This window comes from Rhipicephalus sanguineus, chromosome 1 (assembly GCF_013339695.2).
Source record: "Rhipicephalus sanguineus isolate Rsan-2018 chromosome 1, BIME_Rsan_1.4, whole genome shotgun sequence".
NCBI classification, from domain to species: Eukaryota; Metazoa; Arthropoda; class Arachnida; order Ixodida; family Ixodidae; genus Rhipicephalus; species Rhipicephalus sanguineus.
Genome location: NC_051176.1, coordinates 177,663,236 through 177,683,870, shown reverse-complemented (window position 1 = coordinate 177,683,870; position 20,635 = coordinate 177,663,236). Strand labels below are relative to the sequence as shown.

At 46.3% G+C, this 20,635-nt stretch overlaps 1 protein-coding gene across 3 annotated transcripts in view; it reads left to right on the top strand.

Moving 5' to 3' along the window:
• The first annotated feature begins 97 nt into the window (after nucleotides 1-97).
• LOC119403045 (CKLF-like MARVEL transmembrane domain-containing protein 4) overlaps nucleotides 98-20,635 on the top strand; it is a 52,144-nt gene continuing 31,606 nt past the window's right edge. For 2 of the 3 annotated variants that reach the window (XM_049417999.1, XM_049417993.1), the window contains exon 1: nucleotides 115-249. The gene's annotated coding sequence lies outside the window, so the exon portion shown is untranslated. Of the gene's footprint in view, nucleotides 250-20,635 lie in introns of all 3 variants that reach the window. The other variant, XM_049417997.1, reaches the window with a different exon arrangement.

Sequence of the window (20,635 nt, the reverse complement as noted above, 5' to 3'; positions counted from 1 at the left end):
ACGCGTTGAAGACAACTATGACAGAACCGAAACCAGAACTTGGTAGAGAGGGCGCTACCAACCCGTTGAATTACGTATGTGTTTACTTTTACTAAACGTCTTTTTTCCGGAACAAGTGAGTGGAAGCAAGCCTAAGTAGCGGGTAGGCTGAGTGAAATTGCTTCCAGTAATCGTTGCGGTTCAGGTGTTCAACGGTTGCCACTATTTTGAGTTGCTAAAGCAGCCAACAAGTCTCCGCCGCTTCCGTGAGTGCTCGCATTTCCACAATGTTTCTCATCCTGTGCAGAGTGCATATGTGCTATGCAGGTCGCTCAGCATAGCGGTCCGCACAACTATCCGTAAAAGGCTACACGGCTAGTTGGTCGTGCGGTCGCGATTCGTAACCTACCGTTTCCTATTGGGGAGAAAAATATGTATAGTTTGGCAGGCGTTTCAGCACTTAGGCCAATCTTCTCGTGCGACTAAACAAACAAATTGCAATGTTATCTGCACCACTAACGGTGTCCTTTTTTTCTTTCTTTTACGGGCGGGAGCGGCGCTGAGCCTAGGAAGGCTCGGCGGCGCTCGGGGAAGACACGCCTACAAACAGGAAATGTTCTCGCGCGCGCCGAACGTCTTGATGGCTGATTGACTGGCCTCCCAGCGTTATATACTATAGCGTTATCTGTTAGTGTTTTTTTTTTTTCTTACGCAGTGTGTGTTTGTTCAGACACACAATTTCGGGAAATCAAGATTTGCACACGCTATTTTATTAGTGTGGTCTTTAGTAGCTTCATCCGATTCCCGTTCCCTTTTGTCGACCGCTTTCGTTCGCCAGTTAGTACGTTTCGATGGAAGACATCTGCCGCCACTTACACCAGCTCAGCGCTGCTGTTTCGCGAATGTCTATGTGCCGTTCACTTCATTGTGTGTTTCCCAAACAATTAAAATGAATGTGACTCGCGCATGTCGCAGTTTTACCTCACGACAGCGTTTATCCCTGCAAAGCTTTGCCGCCGTGTATTCCATGTTACGCGCGTGTGCGGTTACGAAGCAAGAAATGGGGCAGTTCTGCTCATATTTGGGAGATTAACAAAGGTTGTAGGTCTACGCATTAACCGATCGACTGTGAAGCTTAAACTAGGGCACTTATGATCAACTACTGAATAAAAACGCGAGTGGAAAGGAAACAAGCGAGTGAATACAAAAAACTGTCTAGTTTAATAATTTCATTGCTCAAATTTATGGGCTGTTAACGCACCGTAGCAAGTTTGTGGAGTTAAAAACTCAGCGCCCGTGATTCGCATATTCGTCCCCCTGTCTTTGAGCGGTGCGGACGGCGGCCTCACAATCTGTATATTGCGTTATATTGAGTAATGACTTCGAATAAGTACTTGCCTGGTTCGGCCTGTGGAAGTGATTTCATTCAGGTTACTGAGCTGGCTTCGATGCCTACAATTACCGCGCGAAAATGATATAGTAATGATAACTGTTGTCGGTCACATGAGGTAATTTAAGCACCACCCGGAACAATTATATCGTCCTGATCAGCTCACTTGGGTTTTTCCCAAATAAGCGCGGGGCCTTCGACGTACTGTATATTTCGTATCATTGTCATATGGCGATCATAATTCAAGATTTTTGGCATGGTATGTGGGCAGGGGTAATGTAACGATTCTATGTAAGCGCCATTCCCTTTCGTGCTTCGTCAGTGGTGCAAAAGGCGCCCCGCTCGTATTATCACCGGGAACGGCCGTCCATGATTGGTACATAAGAAATAGAATTAAGCGAAATGGATTCCGTTGTTATACCGGCGCCATCACTGCTAAGTCACACAGTACATTTATAAAACCAGGCGGCATGATGGTACATGCTGCATTAGCATTCAGTCCGAGACCATTACACTGCTTTTTCTATCCCACTGTACAACCAAGATAAAACCGATGTCAGTGTTTATTAGCATATCAAAAACTTTGGAATGTCATCTGTGTCGTCGTTGTACAAATTAACGGCTGTGAAATGAGCTGTGCTGCACAGCAGGTAGGGCGCGGAATGTCGGAACAGAATGTTTGGGAATATGTCAGCGGTTCCAAATGATGAAGTGACATGATGTAGGAAAGCATTTAAAATATTTTGGGAGCTTCGGGATCCACATGTATTAGCTGTTGAAACCAGCAGTTTTCCTTTCTCTTGTTACTGTGGCGTGTTTGGTCGTGATTTTTTAGCTTGCGCGCACATGTTTGCAAAAACCGTCAATAGAGAGTTTTAGTGCCGGGGCCCCAAAGCGGCTTGCGTGCCCTTGCGTTCTTTTGTATTCTCCGTGGATGCGGCTGGGAGTACAAAGGAACGCAAGAGCGTGCGTACGCAGGTGGCTTGGGGTCCCCGGCACTAAAACTCTCTAATATGTTGACGAGCAGTATTTCTTCCAGTATGAAACGTGGAATCGACGTCGGCCGTATCTCAATGTTTGCGCCGTTGCCAGCGCCGGATCATTGTGCGTCGTCACACCTGTTGTAAGCGCCTGTTGATAGAATAGCGGGGACATTGACGGCCTGACTGGCATTGTTGTATTGATATAAGTCGCAGTATCTTGCAGTAATCTCTGCAAGCGTTATATCATCATCAGCCTGTCTACGCCCACTGCAAGGCAAAGGCCTCTCCCATGTTCCGCCAATCAACCCGGTCCTGTGCTTTCTGCTGCCACGTTATACCTACAAACTTCTTAATCTCATCTACCCGCCTAATTTTCTGTCTCCCTCTCACGCGTTTGCCATCTCTTGGAATCCAGTCAGTTACCCTTAATGACCACCGGTTATCCTGCCGACGTGCTACGTGCCCGTCCCATATCAATGTCTTCTTCTTGATTTCAACTATGATGTCCTTAACCCCCGTTTGTTCCCTGACCCCCTCTGCTCTCTTCCTGTCTCTTAAGGTTACACCTATCACTTTCCTTTCCATCGCTCGCTGCGTCGTCCTCAATTTAAGTTGAACCTTCTTTGTAAGTCTCCAGGTTTCTGATCCGTAGGTAAGTACCTGTAAGATGCAGCAGTTATATACCTTCCTCTTGAGGGATAGTGGTAGATTACCATTCATGATTTGATAATGCTTGCCGAATGAGCTCCATCCCATCCTTATTCCTCTAGTTATTTCACTCTCATGGTTCGGCTCCGCGGTTACTACCTGTCCTAAGTAGACGTACTCCTTTACAACTTCCAGTGTCTCGCCACCTATCGCAAAGCGCTGTTCTCTGCCAAGATTGTTCCACATTAGTTTTATGCATATTAATTTTCAGCGTTATATATATATATATATATATATATATATATATATATATATATATATATATATATATAGTGTGTGTGTGTGGGTGGTAGCTCCAGCGAGGAGTATGGCTGTTCGTGCTTAGCAGCCAGACTCCGTGTGCCAGAACACCGTTGGCCAGAACATTTAGTTCGCTACCCATGCTACATATGTGGTCGCGCATTCATTCGAGTGCAACCAGCGTATTGATTTGTAGTCATAAGTTGTTTATCTAGCATTTAGTGGCACCTTCTGGAAAGGCATCAAAACAGATAGTTGGACGGGTTGGTGTGCATGCGTGGATCCGGAAGTAGTTGGAAGGGTAACTTGTGGCGAAGGGGAGGTGTAATGAAGTTACCCCCCTTCCAAATGAAGTTTGTTTACTTTGTGCCTGTATAATATACGCCCACACGTACAAACACGCGTACACACATTAGAGGGTTCGGACACCCACCGCCGTAATAAAATCCCATCTACACCTTCCTCGTATACTGCTATTCGCTACCGCTCATCGCTTGGTCTGGCCTCGCACATAAAGGGAATTCAGTAATGCGCTGCGATTTGTTTCACCCAATTCCCTATTTCTTTTGCTATATCAGTCACAGCTCGCTACCGGCCAGCTACGGGACCACTATAATGAAACCCGAGGGGCCGTTATATTATCCCGGCCTAGTGCACGTGACTCCATTGTCGCATCATTAAGAACCGTGTACGCGAATGTCTGAGCCGCCTTTTATTTATTTTTAATTTTTTTATTCGCTCTGTTTGTGTAGCTTTAAACTCATCCACCAGGGCTGAATAGCCCGAGTCGGCCCCATATTTTTTTCGAGGTGTGTATCGATCAGCGTAAGCTTCGGCCACACCGTGGCTTTGGCACAAGGTTGTCGCTCTGAAAACGACAGTGAGGGAGGGGGTGTACCTCCGTGCATGTATGTCTGCGAAAGTTGTAGCTGCAGCTGTATACTGTTCGGTTGAACGTATCCAGAAAACCCCATCTGTCAGTGTGTACACTGACTGCATGAGAAAGCGCTTATAACATATAAGTCATCGACCGCGCAAAACACTTCAACGGTGGAATGAGATGCAGGGCATATCGCTATTTCTCGTGAACTATATATGAAAGTGCTTCTGCAAATGGTTCGCCGCGCCAGGATATGTTGGCTAGACGATGCTTGTTCGCTCCTCTCTCGCTCTGTCGTGTTCATAATTTATGTTGTTGATCTCTACACAGCGACAATTTCAACAGCGGCAGCATAGCAGTGTACGTTCATACTCTGTGGTTCATCATTATATAGATGCGCACTTGAATCGCAGCTCGCAGCTGTGTAGTATAGTAGTAGCAGCTTCGCGCAGTTGTGAGCCACCCCAGCTGCGCATAGGCCTGACCGCGCCGTTTCCCATTGGCCCTGTGTCCGGCGCGACCGCGGCGCTGGCCTCCGCCGTGTTGTTGCACGTACACTGGGCCGGTCGCCGCTCTGCATGGCTTCACACTGCACGTTCGTGGCGACTTTGAGTCAGTGTTGTTGTCTTCGGGAGACTTATGAGGCGCAATAGCCATGACACACGACGAACGACATGCAATGACCTGTAGCCTGCCGTTTTTTTTATAGTTTGTTTCCTGTCGTGCTCTCGATCCTGATGCTGGCACTAGTGACGTATACGCTTGCAAAATAGGGCGCCGAAGCCGCAGTGCGAAGCGGCTAACCATACGTTACGCGAGTCTCAACTTCGAAACCAACAAGTCCAACGGGCTGTTTTGCTTTGTAGACTTTTCCGATTTATATCGGCCAACTAGCCGCCCGCGCGGCAGAGGTCCTCTTCGAGTGATTTCACTGGCTTTTACGAACTCGCCTGCCTCGAAAATGGCACTGAAGTTGAGGCATATATTTAGCGCTTTACTGCCTCAAGAAATTTCATTGTCCTTATTCAGAAGGAGCATAATTGCTGGGGACAGCCGAGGTGGCGGCAGTGTCTCCTTGCAATTAAGAAAACCGAGACAATGCTTTACTCAGGCTCCGTTACTCGAGATTAGTGTGCGCCGTCGAGCATAAGTTCACAGGTTCGATTCCCTGCATCCACATTCTGGCTGCGGCGGTTGCAAAAACGCTCGTGTGCGGGCGTAGTTAAGGCCAAACCCCATATACGCGAAAATGCACGCGACAGCGACGAGCGACGCGACGTAGATTGTTTTCGCGCAAGCGGTCGCTTGGATGGGCAAACTCCATTCACGCGACGGCTTCAGCGAGCGATCTCCACTGTTGCTGGCATGAGGGCGTTTACTCGTGCCAAAAGTGGCCCGTAGTCAGCGGTATGCAATATAAAATACGATGTTTTGTTGCTTAATGGTACATAAAATGTTTATTATTGTCTTGCAGCATTTTTTTCGATCCCATCACTGCTGCTACGTGCCGCCAAGCCGCGTCACAGACGGCGCGGGACTTGTAGTTCCCGTCCCTGAGGGCACGTTCGCGTTCAACAACGTCAACGTTGATGTTCTCTGGTTGCGCTCGTCGCCGTTGGCCATGTTGATGAACGTTGTTGCTGATGCGCGTCGATAAGAAAGCGGCGACAATCAGCAGTACGTCACTTATGCATCTTGTTCCGGTGTTATGCTACTGGCTGTTTGAGCACAGCACTTCCGGGCGACGAGCGACGGATTCCAAATCTGAAAAACCGAGCGATCGCGCGAACTCGACCACGCGACACGTCGCGCGAACGGCTCGTTTCGTCGCTCACAGCATCGCTCGTCGCTGTCGCGTGCATTTTCGCGCATATGGGGTTTGGGCTTTATTCTGGGGCCCTCATACGCGTCTCTCACATGAGTTACTTTGGAACGTTAAACCCCCTCAGAAAAGAGCTGGCGTAGCATATTGTGAGGCGCTGCAGTACAGTGCTTTGTTAAATGCACAGTGGCTTCATGGAAAAGTCGACGTAATAGACGCAGCTAAAATGAACGAAAAGCGACTGAAGCGCGCGCACGCACGCACACACACACACACACACACACACACACACACACACACACACACACACACACACACACACACACACACACACACACACACACACACACACACACACGCACGCACGCACGCACGCACGCACACGCACGCACGCACACGCACGCACGCACACACACACACAAGGACCCAAAAGTTAGCGCAGTACTCGCATTTAGAGTCGTACGTGAAGTGGGTGCACTCATCGCTACTTGTCAACCACGCGCGCTTTCCCCACACTTTAGGTTCATTGGCTTTTACTTACGCGAGGCGTTTTTACTTTCCGCTACCATTGCAGTGGCCTTGACATACCGCCTCCCAAAAGATGCCTTTCGGTTTCATTGAGGAAGCGGTTGGAGGAAACAGATTCGGTCGTTAATATCCGAACTGCGCTAATACCGCACAGCGTAATGCGCGAGTTAAAGAGGGTTCTGACCCTCCACCGCAGGCCACTAATTGGCCGGACATCCCTGACCTTTGAAGACTGCTGGCGATGCAGCGGTGTGTATTGGGCGCGAGGCCCACCACTGGAGACGCGGGCGCTGCAATCGCTGTGACGTGCAGGGTTGGATCACGTGACCGCGCCTCACTCTGCCGAAGGGAAGCGGACGGTTGAATTCGTTGTTTTTAACCGCAATTTCGCGGCGTTTTCGCTTTTGAACAGCGTTGTTTTGCTTTCACTTATTGTGTGTGAACCCCCAGAGACTACACAATCCGGTAAAGTGCAGTAAATATATCGGCGGCCTGGTACTTTTCTGCTCCGTGCCACAGTGCACTACGTACGCGAGTGGCCAGGCGTGAGCTTTCACTTTTACCGCTACCCTGTTTTTCACGAGCATGATGCCGCAGTCACCTGTCTTTCTTTTTCCTTATTTCAAGTTTATGGTGTTAAAACGGACACCGACCAAGAATATTTATAAAAGCAAGACGTTCCGGCTCCCGCACGGGAGCCTTGTTCACAGTTAAAAATGAATGCGCAAACAGTTTGGTTATGTATGTTTAAAATATGACGTAGGCAACGTGCGGACATGCGTGGAAAGTTGCCGTCATGACGATTAAGCGTGTGCGCCGTTGTCTGGATTGTCAGAGATTCAAGATAAAGCCGAGAAGTCCAGTTTATTTCTCTTTCCGTTAGCTTTGCCTTCTCCCGTTCTATTTCGTGGGCAGTTGCTTCTACGTGTTCGGCCACCGAGTTAGATGAAACATTTCTTACGTCATACATGTGCTGCCTGAGTTTTTGCTGAAAGTTACCTGTCTCGCCGATGTAACTTCCACCACAGTTTGCACCCCCCTCCCCTCGCCCTCGTGTCCATTTTAATTGTCCTCGTGTCTTTTCCCGACCACACGGGTTTCCTTCAGACTCTCGACTTCAGCCCATGTAGTTCTTTGCTTATAGATTATTTCTGTAAAATGAGCCCATAGCCAGTGTCACTTGTTGTTTACGCTACAGGCGAAACCAGCCAGTGCCTCTATGTTGTTTTACGCTACAGGCGAAAACATGGCCAGCTTCAAACACTGATTCACCATCTAACAGTAGCCGCGAAGTGTCATACTGCTTTTCAATGAAGCTTTATAAATGCTGGACGCTGGTATTTTCACTACAACATAAAATTGCCATTTAGACCACGGTAAGCTACACCTTGCAGCATGGCCATTTAAGTGGGAAAGTAATACGGCTGGCCGGCACACGGTGCATTTGCTATAGCAATCGAGCCCGATCGGGACCGTATTTTTCGATCGCGATTGGCCCCTTTGTGCAAGCTGGATAACGGAGTCAATCGTCGAAAATTTTTATGCCGATGTGGCTCGGTAGCGATCGAAGATGCACCGTACGTGTGACACCCTTCGAAAATTCGCGTAATGAGAAGCAACAGATAGATATTAAAATCGTGCCACAGACAAACTCGTGTGGCACGTTATCTAGCCCCAACACTGAATGAGGCGCGCGCGCACATATGGCTCTCGTGCATGTGTCTCCAATCATATGAGACAGGTTGCGGCTGCATGAATCTCTAAGCATACTGGATTGCTTCCCACAAAGCGGAGAAGCCACTGTCATCGTGCGTCATAGGGCTATGTGTACTAAACAGGAACGTAAATTTACCCATGCTTGTCGTGTCAACCGCGGCTCGTTATTATATGCAAACTTACAATGAATGACGTTGCACAGTAGCCCATAATTCTTGCAACAAAAAATATCTTTCTTTGCCGCACGCACGCGCTAAAGCCCATTCGACGCAAAATGATTCGTTACTTTTTACAAAAGCAGCGTGCGCGGCCCCCGCGGTTTCCATATCGGTGGCCATAGCAGACGACGCCGGCAGTCAGGACGCTGTCTAAGGCATTATGGGGACGTAACATTTTTTATGAGCAGTTATTTAGCATTTCGTACAGTCAGTGATGAAGCTGCAGCAGTATTTTACTGATTTCGTTGAAGTGAATGTACAACAATAATAAGAAAAAAGCAGACGTGAAAGCGGCTGCGGGCTGAGCGGGAGAGGGCCGGCGGAGCAATCCAACCCTGCACGTCACAGGGATGCCTCCGCATGGCGGCGCCACGGTATGTCCTCCCCAAAGTTCCCGAGTCTCATCGGAGCACGGAAACCCGCGAGGAGCTCCTGCAGCCTGTGTGGGGAAGCGTGCGCGCTCGATCGATAGCGTCACCGCGCTCAGACGAGCTTTTAGCGCTGCCTTTTGTCATAACTCCATGCGTTGGGCGGAAGAGTGCTGGCGGCGTGCTCCCCCGCCCACCTCGCGAATGCGCTGCCCAGGCTAAAGAGATGGCCCTTAATGGTTCGCGTCGACTTGCAGCGCGCTGTCGTAGCGCATACTGGCGCAGCGGGGCGCACCACTGCGACCGCATAGACCGTCGCGATCATACGGGGATTCATCTTAATCGATGAGAGTGCAGGGCTGAATAAACATATTTGTCCTATATGGGGGCCCTCGCTGACTGCTTGCGCATGTCGGTGACGAGCGTGTTTGCATGTCTTCTATTTGCTGCGCCATCGCATTTGTGGAATAAGGGATACGACACTTTGTGCCGACATTTTGCCATTGTAATCCACATCCAGAAAAGCACATGCATGTTGTGCGTGCGCTAAGAATTGTGTATACATTCGGATTATTCGCTAATGTACTTATCACAACGCTAGTTTTTCGCCCAACAGCAGCACACCCTAAGCACGACGTCTTTCCCCTATTTCCCTTCTCTTTTTGAAGCAGGGGCGCCGCTCCCGGGCACATACCCCCTCCCCCTTCAATATTAGTGTGTACCATATATGATACATAGCATAGAACAGTGCACTACAACACAACTTCATATTTTTACAACACCGCGCATGGGTGTTGTCTGAAAATATTCACGTGTCTGAGAACCGTGCTTAGAGCACTGCACGGGCCGATTTTTCCGGCCCGGGCCGGCCGGCCCGAAAACACCATGCTCCGGCCCGCCCGAGCCCGGCCCGGTGTTCTTTAATGTGGCCCGTACCCGCCCGGGCCCGAAAGGTTTGGGCCGGCCCGGCCCGCCCGGCCGTTTCAGCTACTTATGCCTTGAGCATAAAGGCGACACTGTCCAACCTTCGGTGATGTGAAGATACCGGCCGCACACCAGATATTGTCTAGAGATTGCTTAAGGAATCTTTTCAGTGTCACGACTTTCACTGGACTCTGTTATACTTTCTGTTAATTACGCCCGTAACACTCTTGCGAAATAATTGCAGGGCATATAAAATATAATTGGAGTCGTAGCTGGCTGTTCATGTACGCACGCAGTGCTAACCACGCAATCTTATTTTGCATTTCAAAGAACGACTACAAAATACCTCCATAAAGTGGAAAAAAATAAACATGGCAAACATTTTTAGTTTGAGTCACATCAACTGCATACGAGCTAGGGCTGTTGAGTAAAAATAGCAAGTCTCCTGCAAACTTCATCTACTGCGCAATGCAATGAAAAAAAAAAACGTGCTCTATAACGTGCTTATAGCTGCTTTGGGAGGAATACACCAGGCTGGGCAGCGTTACATAAATTAAAGCTGTCGTGTTGACTCCTCGGCAGGAAACGCACCCACGTACACGACGTTTTCGTGTGAAAACAAGAAGGTTCTTGTCTCACCCTTTTCCCCGACTCACCGCCACTGCAGTGCCATAGATCTGTCAAAGCGACGCACACCGTTAGCGAGCGAGCCACCGTCCTCGCTGTTCCCTGAAGGGGCTGTCTCGTCGTCTTCGTGTGTGACCGCCTTCGATCTTTCAAATGTTACGCCTTAAAGCAAGACCGGACTAAGGGCTCCAAAAAACTGTCTATTAGAGCGCCGAAGTGAACACATATACACTAATCTAGGCACTTACCGTTTCCTTCACGGTACCCAAGAAACGTCTTTCAATCACTATAATGGAGGAACCTTGTAGGGTAAGGCGGGGCAAAACGCGTCAAAAATTTGAAAATAGCGAATATCTTTTTGATTTCATCGTTCCCAAAAATGTCAACACAGGAACTTCTTTTGGGTACAGGTATGTGTAATAATTATGGCCATGCTGTGACGGTTCAAAATACTATTTTAAAAAGAAACTAAATGAACCACATTCATTTTGCCCAACCTGCGGTGCAAACGAGACGCTGCGTGAGGCAACACGAGAGAGCGTGAAAAATTTTATCCTTTCAGTTCTGCAGTAGAAGCACTTCAAATTCACTCCGTGGGTAGCCACGCAATCTTCATGCGCCCAGTATTTGGATCCACGCATTGAATCCACACAGAACCGGCGCTGTGCTGCTCCGAAACTCCTGAAAAGCATTCAGTGCTTTTTCATGTCGTTTTCGCCCAGGAAACTCTAGATGATATTCTCTGTACGTTTGCACCATCGTTAACTAAAAATATCATATATAATGAGCGTAAATATATGGTTCAATTAATAAGACGCTCTCTAAGGCAATTCAATGCCTTTTTGTCGCGTTTTGCCCCTTTCACATGCCCTAATTAAAAAAATTTTCCCTTTGGCCCAAGGCACAGTGAAATAAGCTTTGGTTTGCATGTAGCTGGTAGTATAAAACTAACAACATAAATAATGACGTTGTTGTACTGATGCCGGAGTAGCTTCATGCACGGATCCGAAAATTTGGCCGAGCAGAAATTTCGCGCCTTTTGGCGGATCCACACTGACATCAGCCGCGCAATTTTTCCCGCGCGAAAGCCATGAGCGTCATCAACTTTTACACATAAAATGTCGAAACTACCGGCACCTATCGCGAGATAGAGAAACAAAGAAAAGGTACTTTTGTATTAGCTATAGAGGGCGGCGAAGTCAAAATGTCGCGTTTGCCCCGCGTCTCATTTTGCCCCGCCTTACCATATAGGCGTTTTTTGAAATTACATGTAGCATACCGATGGAGCAAAATTTGTAGACGTCTTGTACTGTGAAATTTCTGTGCACGCCAATGCACTCCAGGTGGTTTAAACTACCCGGAGCCCTCAACGACGGCGTCTCAATAGCTGGGTGACTTCGGAGAGTTAAACCCCACAAAACAACAAAAAAAGCCAAACAACGTACACACGCAATAATACAGATAACGTATGAGACCCGGGCCTAATACGGGCCTGGCTCAGGCCGAGCCCGACCCGAGCCCGAAGATCACGGGCCCGAGCCGGCCCGGGCCCGATCCAACAACTTACCCGGCCCGGCCCGGCCCGCGGGCCGGGTCGGGCCCGGGCTTCCACGTGTCTGAACCTGTGCTTATCTTTGCCGCGCATGCGCAGTCTGCAGGAGGCAGCTTCGGCTCGGGTCTTTCGCGACGTGTTGTGTAGCACAGAAATAACTTTCTTTCTCTACGGGGAATCTTGCCACAGGCGATTTACGAATGTTATTCTAGGTATAACTCGATCGTTCTTTGCTAATAGATTGGCGTATGAGAAAATAAATCTTAGCGTTGTAGCGTTTATCACAGGAAATCGCTCCGGTGCGAACGGAGGGGAAAACTGGAGACTGTGAGCACATGCGCCCGAAACAGACCGACTGGCATCATTGCCCTAGTCCTGTTTGTGAAGGGGCGGGCCCATCCGGCTCACCCCGTCACACCTCTCGCTGTATATAGCTTAATAAATGTTTTTCACCACCCACCACCACCACCACCATCATTGCAACCCAGCGCGGGAGTCAATGGATCGACAGTTTTTCACGAAGCGGGGCACGTGTTTCATTCACGAAGCGGCACGCTATAACCAGTGATGGAAGTGGTGCTCCAATTGCTCCAACCTGCTCCAAAAGAGAAATTCTGCTCCATGCTGCTCCAGCTGTAATTTTTGTTAGTAACTGCTCCGGCCCTGCTCCGAAATGGCACTGGTAACGAAAACATGAACTTTAAGCACATGATCATCCAGCGAGCCTAAACGTAATAAAAAAACAAGCTGTCTACTATCATTCTATATTTTGCGGACATTTTTCTTGGCAATGAAGAAAAGGCTGCAGAGCCAAGCTATGCGTTTGCTACCGCTGAAGAAAAAAAGCCCACAAACTGCCTCCGTGTTTTCTGCGTGAGAATTATGCAAAACAACATTGCTCTATTTTCTATGGGACGCTGTTTGAAAAGAGGTGCAGCACGCACCAAGGAGATATAAAATTATGTGTTTTTACTATATGCAGTGTCATTTACGTTTTTGCACGTGTGAAAACGTTGCAAACCTTTTACGTGCTCCTCACAGTCAAAATATGGTGCCTTCCATCTTCAGGTGAGCACTCGTCGCCCTCCAGCTTTTCCGATGACTCGCCGAAGGAACTTGTGACGAGTTTCACCAACAAATGGCTGTCTAAGCAGGCAGAGCAAATAGTATGCAATGTTATTATTCGACCATGGCTGCTCGAATAATCCAACAGCCGTCACAAGATACGGAAGGTTCACAAACTGAAACTAAATTCGAAACTCGCACCAAACCGGACTACTTCGCGGAGCAGTAATGTGCAGTAGCTCTGCCCCGTAGCCTTTCTTCATTGCCAAGAAAGTTGTCCGCAAGTATAGTTTGTACTATAGTATGCTAGTATGGGAGTTCCTATACTAGCTCCATACTAGCATGTCGACAATGCCACAAGTAGTGGCATTGTTGATATGTCTCCGATTTAGCTGTCTGTAGCTGTACATGACAGGCAGACTATTTTGTTAAAATGTGTGTGAGATTAGTTCAATATCTTACTGATTACTAACTGGCTGGTGAGGACTGCGATGTGTGACTGATCACATTATCACTTTGTCATTTTCGACCTCATTTTTGCCACAAGAAATGGCAGGGCTGTTTTTTCAACCTATCCGAACTTGGTTTTCTTGTCTTTTTTTTTTTTGATATTCAAAAGCAGGCTATTTTGGTGAAATATGAAAATAAGATTTCTTTGCTCTGTTACCGATTATAAACTGCTCTATGTGATTCTAGTTTCTTTTATAATTTGGGGCTCAGCCTCATCGGTTTTATATCATTTTTGTCACAAGTACACGATATTTTAAATATATAGCCCATCTTACCTAGTGTTCAGTGACAACCCATCTGCTTAATCATTTGTTTGTTGCAATTTGCAGTGATAATTGTGTGTGCAGTATCTTTAATAATAAGTAATATACTTATGAGATGCTTAAATAATGCTTTAAACTCCAGGAGTCGTTTGGAATATTTTGCCATGTGCTCCGAAAATGTCAATAGCTGCTCCAAACTAGTATTTTTTCTGCTCCAGAGGGTGCTCCAAAAAGCAAACCGTTACTTCCATCACTGTATAACGCTATGCTCACGCTTGGGCTGCCTCGCGGTGGGAACTATCAGGTCCGCCTGCCGATGATGATCTCAAAGACGCTAAGGAAGATTAGCCAGAAATCGATATGTATTCGAGACCCGTCGCGGTGACTCATTGACTGTGTTCCGCTCAGCGCGAGTCGCGGGTTTCATACCCACATTCCGACAGGGGCGGTATGGAAAAAAAAAATTCGTGCAATGCAATTCGAGTGATCGAAATAAACCGGTGCCCCCACCCTTCCTTATAATAACCAGCCATTATATGTATATTACACAATAAAACATTGAGTGATTGATTGATTGATTGATTGATTGAATAATAAGCAATCTCGAGCTTCTCAGTTACACATATTTTTTTAGGCTTACACTGCTACGTATGTTATTCTACGGGATATCCCTATACCGAACAAATATTTAAGTAAAACTTGCGTAGGCCTTACAGATGAAAGCCATTCGATTTATTTGTTCCGAATCTTCACAGATTCACCGACAGAAGTTATGGTAACAAACGATCTACGGATGCTCGGTTTACGCTGGAAGGAGTAAAAAAAACGCCTTTGCTAACACTTGTTTGTTCAAACTTCATATATCTTAATTCCTGAACTGTAGACACACACGACACACTCTTCGCTCCCATATTTTGCACGCACAAGAGTCGAAATTCTTCTTTTTCCCTCGGACTATTGAATTCTCTGCCGTATCGATTTGACTGTGTTACTAACAGACATGGATTACTTATTCTCCACGGGTGTTTGAATGTTTTGTGTGCACTCTGCTTGAACGTGTGCATGGTCCGCATTTATTAAGATATCCGTAGGTTACTTCGAGACGTTTAACCGTATGTTGTAATTTTTAAATTTAATGGATATACCCTCTAACAACAGTAAATGAAATCAAGTGAATAGGTCGTGATTCAACGGCGAGACGGGCGTAACCTTTATGACATACCGGGTTTATATATATATATATATATATATATATATATATATATATATATATATATATATATATAGGGTGTTTTTTTTTTAGACAATACCGATTTTTTTATGAAAATGCTACGACAGTCGGGCCCCTGTCGTCTTCGCAAACGAACTCTACGCCGTGGCGGAAAAACTTTGCCGCACCTGAAGTTACATTCTAATGAGTAATTAACAAAAAATTAATATGCACTAGACACCAAACGAAAAGATAAGACGTCAATTTGGGTATTTGGGACGACTTGCCGTTTTCCCTGACCATATTCTGCTGCCACGTGCATTTTTTCAAAAATTGTCACATGAGCTTCCGGTCTGACGTAACAGAGATGACTGATTTCCTGCGCGTCCGGTGCGCTCAGTTTCGGTTTCGCCTAGATCGGGGCCTTGAATTTCGATGATTATTATCTCAAATTACGTGCGTCGTATTTCGCTATTTAAAAAAAATGGGCATGTTGTAAATTGTCACATCCTACAATTCTTCCATATAAACGGCCCTAAAGTTATTAATTCAGAAGTTACTGAACGATTTTTTAAATTATTCAATTGCATGTAACCATAGGTCGGCAAACTCACTCATGAGTCGACTCACTCAGACTCACTCAGACTCAGATCGAGCCCTGAGTCTGAGTCTGAGTGAGTTCGAGTGAGTAATATTTTGGTGAGTTTGAGTCCGAGTGATTCCGGCTGAGAAAAATTTCAGTGAGTCTGAGTCCGAGTGAGTCCGGTGGAGAAAAAATTTGGTGAGTCTGAGTCCAAGTGAGCTCTCATGGCAAAATATATTTCATGAGTGAGTCTGAGTGAGCACCACACTTTTTTGCCGACCTATCGTTATTTCTACACAACTTCACCATTACTATCAGCCCTATGTCGGCTCACGTTTATACTCCCGCCGACTCACACATACTTCAAAGCACTAGCGTTGATACACCAGATCTATATTTATCAATCAAAGGCGTGAGTTACGTATTGGGGGGGGGGGGGGGGGCAAGTTCACCTCCCCCTGCAATCTCTTTCACAGAAAATTCTTGATAAAAATATATCTGGAAGTTACCTCTTTCAAAAAAATGTCGTTACTGGATTGCAACCACTGATAACTTATATTTGAAGGTACGAGGTCAAAAGGTGGTGCCAAGTAGAGCATCAATTACGCCAGATATTGGTGTTTAAGAGCATTGACACCATGGTCAAGAAAGGCAATTATACGCTAACCGACTCATGAGTCGACTCACTCAGACTCACTCAGACTCAGATAGAGCCGTGAGTCTGAGTCTGAGTGAGTTCGTGTGAGTAATATTTTGGTGAGTTTGAGTCCGAGTGAGTCCGGCTGAGAAAAATTTCAGTGAGTCTGAGTCCGAGTGAGTCCGGTGGAGAAAAAATTTGGTGAGTCTGAGTACGAGTGAGCTCTCAGGGCAAAATATATTTCATGAGTGAGTCTGAGTGAGCTCCACACTTTTTGCCGACCTATGCATGTAACTTAGATGCGGCAATGTTTTTCCGCCTCAGCGTAGAGTTTGTTTACGAAGACGACAGGGACTCTACTGTCATAGAATTTTTATAAAAAATCTTTTTTGTCTAAAAAAAAAAAAAACACCCTGTATAACGCGGACGTTACTCGTGTCCCGAATGCATAAGCGGTTAAATAGGAGAAATGACTACTCATATTTCTAATTACTTGCATTATAAAGGACACATATTGCTCTTGACGTATTGTGGCATGTGATTTCGCAAAAGCCTATCTTCGCAAGGCGTATGGGGCCTCCTTGCGCGATTTCGCAAGGAGGCCATATGCGAGTTGTCTGGGTGCCCCCTGTGTTTGCAGTGATGGAAGAGCTGCTCCAATTGCTCCAAACTGCTTCAAAAGAGAAATGTTGCTCCATGCTGCTCCGAACTGCGATTTTTGTTAGTAACTGCTCCGAACCTTCTCCAAAACGGCACTGGGAAAATGTAGGCGAGAAACTTTAACCGTGTGACCAACTCGCAAGCCCTAAAGAAAGCGAAAACGATCTGTACACTATCTTCTTGGTATGCGTCTCTATCAGCTCTGATCGCATTTCTGCAACAACTACTGGTACTTTAAATATATAGCTCATTTCACGGCGCATTCGATAACCAGCCATCTTTTTAATTGTTCGTTTCGTGCCATTTTCATTGGATTGTTGTCTCTGAAATATATTTTGTAATAAATATTTATATTTATGAGACGCTTCGGCGATGCTTTCAACTTCAGTTGTATGGCATATTTTGCCGTCTGCTCCTAAAACACCAATAGCGCTGCTCCAAACTAGCATATTTTCTGCTCCGAAAACACTTATCGCTGCTCCAAAGCGTTACTTTTTCTGCTCCGAAACCTGCTCCAAAAAGTAAACAGTCACCTCCATCACTGTGTTTGTACCCATCCTTTCCCTGGGCACAGGACAATTCAAGTGTCCGCGCACATGCATAAAAATTGTGGTGCCTGCAGTCTTGCTTTTTTTTTTCTTCCGTGCTTCCGACACCAATGTTCAAGTAACTATGGCGGCGAACATGAACAGGAAAGACTCCTTTCCTATTCATGTTATCCTTCTTTTCGTACCGATATAGCGCTTCTCTCTGATATATATATATATATATATATATATATATATATATTAGTGTCCCCGCTATCTTTAGCCGAAGGTTTAAAAATACAATATTATAAGCAGGCGAGTGAAATCACTGCAAATTACTGAGTCACCTTGCGCACTACAGACCATTTTTTGTTTGGTAATTAACGAATTTGTTAATTAGGATTATTTGACTAAATAGCTAAATACTGACTGTAGGCAAGAAATGCGGCTTGCAAAGTTCGAGAGTGTCTTCAGAAACCCCAATTCCATTATTTGCGATAAAGAAAGTCTCACGTATACCATTTTTTCCAAGCTGCAAGGAAAGCCCGCGAAATACAAAAAGAACCACGTGACTAGCGCATTCGCCCGCCGCGAGAATGCTGCCCTCAGCCATGGTTTGACCGAATGAAATCAGCTGCGGCCGCGACTCGGCGGCTACCTTTTGCTACCTTCGCGGCATCCCTTTTACCGCTTTTTGCCGCTAATTTTGCCTCCACTAACCAGGGAGGCTTTCTTGGTGTTTTTAACTAGGTAACTACTAAGCCACGAATGTTGCCAGATGCTTCGTTGATGCCGTAGTGTATTATGCCGTAATGGTGACATCTTATGCAAAATTGAGACAAACTTTAATTTTTTTATTACGTCGGAATAACAGTTTGGTGATGCGTGATGGTACACAAGTATTCAAATAGGACACAAGATAATGGGTAGAAAATATCGATTATTTCACTGAATTTTATGGCTGCTAACCGGTACAACGTATGGTAGTCCAAAGTACAAGCGTAAATAGCCGTCAAAGGGCTGTTGCGGTAGATATCGGGTACGTAGAAGTCTTGATATTTGATGTGTTTCAGTTCTCGCTTGTGGTCCGTTCATGCCTTTATGTATGTTGCTGTGATGTGTACTTACCATGGTAATTAATTGAAGTAATTAGCGGTTATTAATGAGTGTACGGCGGACAATGCCGTGCCATTTCGCTTTCTTTTAATTTCATCTTATGTGTGCCTTTTGTAATAGAATCAACTTGATATGGCAATGCATAAGCACACAAAAACAAAATGGCAGAAACATCTAGTCAATCATTGTAATTCACTAGTTTTAGTACGGCTACCAAGTTTCTAGTGCGGTTACTAACAACTAAGTGTAACGAACTAACCATTAGAGTTGGTACTATTCACTTATTAACCATGGTAGTGAATTTCACTAACCTGCATTTTACTACCTACTAAGAGGTTAGTGCTTTATTGTGACAAATATACGGTTAGTATTTAGTTAGTGAATATGCCGGCCCAATTTTCTAAGAGTGTTACTTGTGGCTTAAATTGTTCTACTTAAAGAAATGTAGTACTGCTGTAAGAAAAACAAACAAAACAGCCACCTGGATCTCCATTTACCTTCTAGATTAACAGTATTCGAAGAAAGGATGTCTTTGGAGCCAGAGATGCATGTTCGACCACTGCTTACTTCAGGTTTTCCCTCTGCCTGTGCGTGCATGCGCGGTAGAACGGGTGTAGCTTGTTTTTGCCCGCCTGTCACTTAGCGCTGCCGTTGTGTCTGATCCTTTGCGGTGGCTCCTTCCGCTCCCCTTCTCTTGACATTGGCCGTACAAGCTAGCTAGCTTCCGTTCGGCGCAACTGCCACCGCCAGTCACGGTACTGTTTCTGACACACTTCCGTCGAGAACTTTCACTCGCAGACCGGGGAGGTGTACTCCAGGAGCACACCGAGAGAAGACTCGAGTGCGCTGTCGCTGTTACGCCGACCAGGAGAGAATGAAAAAAAAAAAGCGAGGAGGGTATAATGGTAATAAATTGTGGTGTATTGGATGTTGTCCAGTTGGCTCCAGGGCGAAAAAAAAATTCTGCATTTTTCATGCGGTGCGCATACAGAATATCTAGGTTCCCGGTGTATACGATATCTTCAACATTTAGAAGGACTTATCAATGTTATGGTCGTACTGCATAAATTATTTGTCATAGTAGAGGAGGAAACCCTGCGCGGTGACCTAAAGAATCATTATTTAGCGCCAGTTTCTAGAATAGTGCACGTTACTTCTCGAGTTTTTGTGGAACGCCCTACGTTCCATTCAGTGAGTAAAGGCCTGCGGGTATACTGCCTCCACTGAAGTGTACGGGAGAGGCCAGTCCGATCGCGCTTCATCCCTTCGATTACACCAAAAACGTCACAAATTGCTTGCAGCCGCTTCACCAACTATACGATGCTGATGTGTTCCTTCTGAAGTTCTATTACGATACCTTCCTCCTCTGGTATCGCCTTTGACGTGTTATCTACATCCCTCTCCTTGGTGGTTATTCTTTAAAATGCGAAGCATTTCCTTGAGGACCGAAGGCCACAAAGGCCGCATCCATCCACCTATCTAGCCGCCTATGTCTGGGTGCCCTCGTGGTCGCCTCCTTAATATATACCAAAATTGGCATAGGAGGGTATCGGCCAACGTGACTGACAGATCATGACATGAATAACATGTCATGCCTGTCGCGTACGTCATGAAACCCTTTCACCGTCGCGTGTGGCGCGTACCCGCTTACCACGGCCCATATGCGGTTATGCGCCACAGGTGATTCAGTATATATCCACCCTGGAACAGCGAAAATAGGCATTTAAAAGTGTTGAAGACATTGGCGATTTTGATGTAGGAGACAAACGCTGAAGAACGTTCTGCAACGACCTTTAGCTATAGCAACCACACGGTACACATCGTCATAGGCGTGCTCAGGGTTCCTCATCAGGGGGGGGGGGGTGCGAAGGTTCATCGCAGTGCCCCCATCCCTACTAAGTCACTGTATGGGGCAGACTTTGACCCCTCCCCGTGCCCATGCCTATGCACATCGTGAATAAACGCATTACATCAACTGTTGCCTATCAGTTGTGGTGGTGGTGCTTTAACGTCAATTGTGGTTGCAGTGTTGGCTATCCGCCTTACAACAGCGTCATAAACTTTACATGTGTTCTCCTATGACACAAGCTATAGTCTAGCGTTGCTCGTCCCCCCCCCCCCAGGTATAC